The sequence below is a fragment of the Lactuca virosa genome, chromosome 1 (assembly GCF_052849685.1).
Source record: "Lactuca virosa cultivar CGN04683 chromosome 1, Lactuca_virosa_CGN04683_v6, whole genome shotgun sequence".
Taxonomy (NCBI): domain Eukaryota; kingdom Viridiplantae; phylum Streptophyta; class Magnoliopsida; order Asterales; family Asteraceae; genus Lactuca; species Lactuca virosa.
In genome coordinates this window covers 265,686,590-265,694,763 of record NC_136426.1, presented here as the reverse complement: position 1 = coordinate 265,694,763, position 8,174 = coordinate 265,686,590, and positions in this window count along the sequence as shown.

Sequence of the window (8,174 nt, the reverse complement as noted above, 5' to 3'; positions counted from 1 at the left end):
CCTTGGCTAAGGCAACCAAACTATTGTTGTCACAGAAAATCTCCATAGGCTCCTTTATAGCTGGTACAACTCCAAGATCTCCAATGAAGTTCTTCAACCATATTGCCTCCTTCGCCGCTTCACTTGCTGCTATGAACTCTGATTTACATGTCGAATCAACTACTGTCTCATGCTTGGAACTTTTCCAAGTAACTGCTCCTCTATTCAGGGTAAAGACCCAGCCCGACTGAGAGCGGAAATTATCCCTATCAGTCTGAAAGCTAGCGTCACTATACCCCACTACTCTCAAGACATCACTCCCACCAAGGGTAAGGACCTAGTCCTTAGTCCTCCGCATGTACGTGAGAACGTTTTTCACCACAGTCCAGTGAGCCTTGCCAGGATTCCCCTGATATCTGTTGATCATGCTCAAAGCAAAGGCCATATCAGGACGGGTACAAGTCATAGCATACATGTTCGAGCCAACAGCAGAAGCATATGGTAATTGACTCATCTCAGTTATCTCAGCCTCTGTACTCGGACTCTGAGCCTTGCTCAGTTTGGCATTGCTTTGGATCGGTAAATCACCTTTCTTGGAATTTTGCATGTTGAACCTTTTCAGCACCTTGTCCAAGTAGGTACTCTGACTAAGTCCAATTAGTCTTTTACTCCTATCTCTGAATATCCTTATCCCAACGATATAGGCAGCTTCTCCAAGGTCCTTCATAGCGAAACACTTCCCAAGCCAGGACTTAATTTCCTGCAAAGTTGGGATGTCATTTCCTATGAGTAGTATGTCATCCACATACAGTACCAAAAAGCTAACTATACTCCCACTAGCTCTGACATATACATAGGACTCATCCTCGCTTCTCGAAAAACCAAACTCTTTGACTTTCTCATCAAAACAAAGATTCCAGTTGCGAGATGCTTGTTTCAATCCATAAATGGATTTGTCAAGATTACACACTTTATCAGGGTACTTTGCATTGACAAAACCCTCTGGCTGACTCATGTAAACATCCTCAGCCAACTTTCCATTAAGGAAAGCGGTTTTGACATCCATTTGCCATATTTCATAATCATGAAATGCAGCAATGGCCAGCATAACCCTAATACACTTAATTTTCGCTACTGGTGAGAAGGTTTCATCATAATCAACTCCATGAGTTTGGGTGAAGCCCTTCGCAACCAGTCGCGTCTTATAAGTGTACACTTTCCCATCCATGTCGGTCTTCTTCTTGAAGATCCATTTGCATCCGACTGTCTTACGACCCGGTACATTGTCAACCATGCTCCAAACTTAATTGTCATACATGGACTGAATCCCGCTGTCCATAGCCTCTTTCCATTTAGTAGACTCAGGGCCTGCCATGGCTTCCTTAAAGCTGTTAGGTTCATCCAGATTTACCAGTGTACTATCACTGATAAATGTATCACCTTCCGCAGTAATATGGAAACCATAATAAGTCTCAGACGGATTTCGAACTCTAGTGGAACGTCTCAGAGGTACAGACTCATCAATTGGTTCAACAGGAGTTTCCTCCTCAGGTTGATTGCTAGGGTTTGAGGTTCCTTCACCACTTGACTTCTGAAGCTCTTCAAGGTCAATTTGCCTCCCACTATTTCCTTGGCTTATGAATTCTCTCTCGCGAACGACTCCTCTCCTCGCCACGAAGACAACATTGTCACTCGGTCGGCAGAAGAGATAACCAAAGGATTTCTGTGGGTAGCCGATGAAAATACATCGCTCACTTCGAGGTTTGAGCTTGTCGTGAGTATCGCGCCTCACGGAAGCCTCGCAACCCCAAACCTTGATCTGGTCAAAATTGGGAACTTTCCCAGTCCACATCTCGTGAGGTGTTTTGGCAACCTTATTGGTAGGGACTAGATTAAGGATATGGGCGGCAGTCTCTAAGGCATACCCCGCAAAATGAGATTGGTAGCGAAGCTCGACTCATCATGGAACGAACCATGTCCAACAAGGTTCGATTGTGCCTCTCAGCCACACCATTAAGCCTTGGTGTTCTGGGAGGTGTCAATTGTGAAACGATTCCACATTCCTTAAGATAGTTAAGGAACTCTGTACTAAGATACTCTCCACCTCGATCGGATCGTAGCATCTTAATGTTCCTTCCCAGCTAATTCTCCACTTCCTGTTTAAACTCTTTGAACCTTTCAAAGGTTTCTGAATTATGCTTGATTAAGTAGACATAACCAGATCTACTGTAATCATCAGTAAAAGTCACATAGAAGCGGCTTGCATCCCTTGTGGCGGTTCTGAAGGGTCTACACACATCTGTGTGTATGAGGTCCAACAAACCTTCACCCCTTGCACAAGTACCAGTGAAGGGTGACTTAGTCATTTTTCCAAGTAAACAATATTCACAACTATCATCTGACCTTAAGTCAAATGACTCCAAGACTCCAGCCTTTTGGAGTTGGCCTATGCGCTTCTTGTTGACATGCCCAAGACTACAATGCCACAAGGATGCCTTATCCAAACAAGTGGAAGAATCGATATGCAATACATTATTTCCTAAGTAGTCTACAACCGACACAGTTTCATATACACCATCACAAGGTAATGATTTAAAATAAAGAACACCATTATAAAAAGCATTAATACGACCACATTCATTATCAAATGAAAAAGTAAATCCTTGTTTGTACAAACCGTGAAAAGAAATAATGTATCTCGCCATTTCAGACGAGTAACAGCATTTATTCAAATCTAACATTAACTCACTACTCAGTAATAAAGAATAAACTCCAATCTTGGTGACAGGTGAAGCTTTCCTATTCCCCATGACTAGGTTTATCTTCCCGTGCTCAATATCATGAAAATAGAAGCATTCAGCTTCTTTAGGGTTGGCAGAGGGAGTGGCAGAACCACCTTTGGTTCCACTCGAAGAGGAGCCATCAAGATACTTTCCCTTGGTACCCTTCGAAGGGGTCTTCCTCTTCTTCCCTTTACCTTGCCCGATTTCCAGAACTGGGGCGGTGGTAGGAGTAGTAGTGGTAACAACCGACTTACCTTTGAGACCACTTTTGGCGGTCTTCAAAAATCCTTGAAGCTTGCTGAGTGTGACCTCCTCCTTTTTCACATGATAGGTTATTAGGAACTGATCATAACATGGAGGTAAGGAGTGCAGTATGATGTCAATAGCCAACTCCTCAGGGAAGTTCACATTCAACTTCAGCCAACGGTCCACAAACCTTTGCATTTTCTGCATGTGGCCCGTGATGGGTTCACCATCCTTCATTCGGGTTGTTATCATGGAAGAGATGATTTCATACCTCTGTTGACGAGCACTCTGATGGTATCTATCCATCAGGTCCATGTGCATCTCAAAAGGGCAAAAGTCCTCATAGGACTTTTGGAGTTCAGCTGTCATTATGGTCAACATGATACATGCCACCTTGGTAGCATCTCTCTCATGAGTCCTAAAGTCAGCGATCTCCTGTGGAGTAGCAGAAGACTCATCAATTTCCTTCAGCTCCTTATCGAGGACATATTCCTTGTCCTCGTAATGTGTGACCATCCTGATGTTGCTGATCCAATCATTAAAGTTTGAACCATCAAAGATGACTCTCCCACAAGGATTCATGAGAGAGAAGGAGCCGGTAGGGTTTGAGCCAGAAGCATTGTTGGAAGACATCTGAAAAGAAGAAAGACAAGTTTAGATTAGATAAAGAATCATTAATAAGGCACCCATATGTAATATTAAGGCTAGGACCCAACACAATACTTTATAACTTGGAAGAGGGATGTCGTAATCCAAGATATAAAATATTTGAAGGTAGGCGAATGACGATTCACCAATTTCCACTATGAAAAATGAAATAAATTATTAGGCTTTAATTGGATTGAAACTCCTAGATCTTTTGAGATTCATTGAACAATTCAATGACATGTTTAAATCTCGATTGTGCCCTCTCAAGTTTGTTACTGGGATGTCGAGGATCACAAACAAGGTGTGAATAACCATGCAAATTAACTTGGTACCCTTAATTTTTATCACCTAATAGATGTGCCAGTTAACCACACTCGCTCCACCAATCTATGATAAACATTAAGTTACGCTTTGCCACACTTACTAGTCCATGTTAGTGTGTCGGTTAACCACACACGCTCCACTAATGACTTGGTAAGGTACAAAGTGTAATTTCATGGGTTAGCACCAAATTCACATTTTCCTAAAGTAACTAAGATTGGGAATTTGTAAAAGGTTTAGTTACTTTATATTTATCATTATACTTTTAATGAAAATTATTGTCCTTGTCCTACCCGTTCGGCTAACGACCCTCCACCAGTCAAGGAAGCGGTGGGTGAGAGTGGACACCCATTAAGCTGCCATTTTATAGGCAACAACCTTATACCCCCCTTATAGACCGACTTCGTGAATGAGGCCTACTAACGGTAAGATAGACTTGATCTTATATATATATATATATATATATATATATATATATATATATATATATACTTATACTACTTTATAATGGATACATAATAGGAATCCAAAGGTTTTTAAGACTAAGTCTTAAAAACAAGGAGATAGATTTTCAACCCTTTGATCAAATTTATATGGTCTAGATTAAAAAAAAAGCTATCCAAGTGAAATCAAATAAACCAATGAGAAACGACACATTCAAATATAAATACTCCCACTCCACCCATACACTTTAATTACATCATCTCTCTATGTATACCGTTCTCTATCCTCTCTTTATATTTCTATCCATACAAACCCTAACCCTAAAAACCAGTTACCTTGACATGAGATACAACTGTCGTCAGTAGCACAATCCACTGCCATTACCAGCCACCATCTTCACCCACACCGTCGCTACCACATGCAGCCTCCGCCACCAGGTCCTCCATAACACCTACTCAGCTGAACAAAATCATGACCGTTCAGCTACCTCTGCCGCTACACCTGCTGCTACCAAGAACACCCCTGTTTCTAACCCAACTTTCATCTTATGGCCGATGAGCAAGGGGATGATGTTTTATTTTGTGTATTTTGTTACTACTATCATTGGTTAGCTTGAATATGTTAATTTTATAAAAAGAACAATAACGTTGGTTAGATTTTTCTTTTTGTGTTGTAGCTCCACCTGAACCCTAACTTGTGGATTTCTGGAAAGAAAATATTTTTATCAACAAGAACAACAATGGTTTGGACTAAAATGATCGTTTAACTCTCATTCTCTCTTTTGAACGTGATTTCTATCCCTTTCTTAAAACTTTTCTCTTAAACCCTTTAATCTGAACAACCACCTGCTTCACTTACCGGGTTGGAGAGAGTTCATTTATTATAATGCTTCATATGTTTGATGTGCGTGACCTGCCGAATCTAAAGAAAAACCTTGAAAATTCGTGAAAACGAGTTTTTATTTTCTGTTTTTGTGGTATCTGTGTTCGAAATCTTAATATGCACTCTCGATTCTTGATTTTGGGATTCAGAAAATCAGATGTTGTTCTACGAAATGTTTGGTTTGATTTTCTTGGGTGTGAATTGGTTTCTTTTCTCTGTTTCGTTTGACTAAACTTTATTGGTAGCTTTAGACGGGTGCAATTTGTACTTTAGATCAACACATGTGGATTCAATCTGGTCTTTCATTTGGTCTAGGCTTATAATGTTTTCACTATTAAAAAATGCAATGGGTTGTTAGTGGCTAGGGAGGACATACTTATGAGGGAATGTGGATTGAAAGAGAAATATTTGGGGACTCTTTGACATCTGATATGGGATTCACAATTTATGTTTGTTTTATCATAGCATATTCATCAAGTTTTATATATAATTGTATTTAACAAATAATTAAGAACCTCCAGGAGGCATGGTCATGATTGTTATTGTTTGGCATGAGCTAAAGAATGTACTTTAATATATTTAAGAGTAATTTACAGTTTGGTGTGTTTTCATTAAGCTAATTATCATGTTTATTCGACGTCCATTGTTGTTTCTTATGTTATTGTCAAGGTTCATTGTCATAATATGTATATTTAGTTGAACTTGTCTTTCAAAAAAAAAAATATTTAGTTGAACTTGATTTTCAGCAAATATTCTGGAACCATTTTTTTTGGAGAGTTTGCCTATGTATAAGGTTTATTTTGTTGTTTTATTATGTAGATCAATGAACAAGCTGATTGTATTCTAAAACGAGAGAAACATATGACCAGAAGGAAGAAGAGGTTGAGATTTGATGTTAATGTTTCAATTTTGTTACTTGAATTTCTGTATTCTAAAGCAAGGGAAGCCATGTCTCTCCCTCTTTCATTGTTTCTTCGTTACTTTTAAAAGGATCATATGATGCTTCAATTTTAGTTGTTGTTGATATGATTTTTTTTGTGATATACATTTGTTTCCTTGCAAAATTGAAGTTCAAATCTAAAAGTGTATGTTTCTGATTTTGACTTGGAAGTGTAAAAAAATGTTGAAGGTTGTGAACGGATCTGAAAGGATCTTCTTATCCTGATTTCATTTGTTTGGATTTGCATTTAAGCTTCGAACTTTTGAACAGACATTGATAAGTTTCACTATGATATTTGTTTATCTATTCATATTTGATTTTTGAGTATACATATTTTTTATTATTATTTATGTTTCTGAACAGATAGAGAGTGTTAATACTTCATGTTTCATATGGTCTCTTTGGTATTAATATGATATTAATATGATGTGATTGTTCTTGTGCTAATATTTCTTGTGTGATTTTTATAAAACATTTGACCTTTAAGTTTTTTTTATTTATTTATAAAAAGAAAAGAATAAAATGAGAAAGTGAAAGGTCAGATTAAGCTTTTAGCATGGGTATTCCACCTTTGAGGACTACTTAGAAAAAGTAATATATGGAAAAACAGAGCTCTTCAACAATGATTATATTATTGGTTTACTAGAACTTAATTTTTTTTTCTTGTGAGTACCGAGAATATCATTTTGGTCCTTGTGCAAATATTTGAAATGTATATTTTTAATTCGTTTTGTTTTGCCCAATATCTAATATCTTAATCGTATACCCTTTTTAACATCTTTATTCTTATTTTTTTGAATGTTTTATTAAACATATTAATGCATTATATTATTGTTTTAATAACATTATTTAAATAAAGTTGAATGTATAGTGAATATATTATTATAAATATGTTTATGGATATGAAAGGTAGTCTTAATAAAAATAATAAAAAATAAAAAATGTAAATAAAAAAAAATAAATATAAGGCTTAGTAACTTAATAAGTAAATTAAAAATAATGTTCCGAAGTTCAAGTTTGGTCCAAAGTTAGATCGATTAATTCTAAAATTTTAATAACAAAAGAAAAAAACAGTTTTAACGATTTATAAACCAAACTTATAATAAATTGAAACTCAAATGAAATTCAAAGTTAAACAAAAATTGCAATTTAGACTTAACTTTTCCATTGAAAATTTAGAATCTAAAGTTTATTTTATTATTATATGTTTAGTCAACCCACTAAAATTATGAAACTAAAGTTAGAGTTTTTGGTCAATTAACACGAATAATAATAATAATAATAATAATAATAATAATAATAATAATAATAATAATAATAATAGGGTGGAATATAAGAAATAACATATTTTAATTATAACAAAAAAAAATATACGTACTTTTATTTCCAGCAAAAACATTAACATATTTTTATTTTTAATGTAAAACATATTTTTTTAGCTCATAAAAATATCTTTTTATTTTTAATCCAAAACAACAATATACTTATATTTTTAAATAAAATTATTTTATTTTTAACAAAAAACAACAACGCATGATATAATAGTTTAATCTTTTATTATATTGTCCATGCATTAAATAGAAAATCAATCTTATCGTTTAACAGAAACTTCTCACCGAAAATAAAATTATCCAATATCAGCTGAAAATAAATAGATCCCTACGTCGAATATATCAGCCAAAAACAAGCTCCTCCATAAAATTAAACTATTCATCACTTGAATCGAACACATACAAAAGAACAACTTATATTTATGTTTTAGTACAATTTTTTCAAACAACTTAATTTTAATTTTAACCAAAACAACATATATTTAAAACAATGCGTTTTTATATTTAATCAACATCATTAATATGCTTATGTATTTAAACTAAAGAAACAATTAATTTATATTTTTAATCTAAAAGATTAATGCATGTTATAAACATACT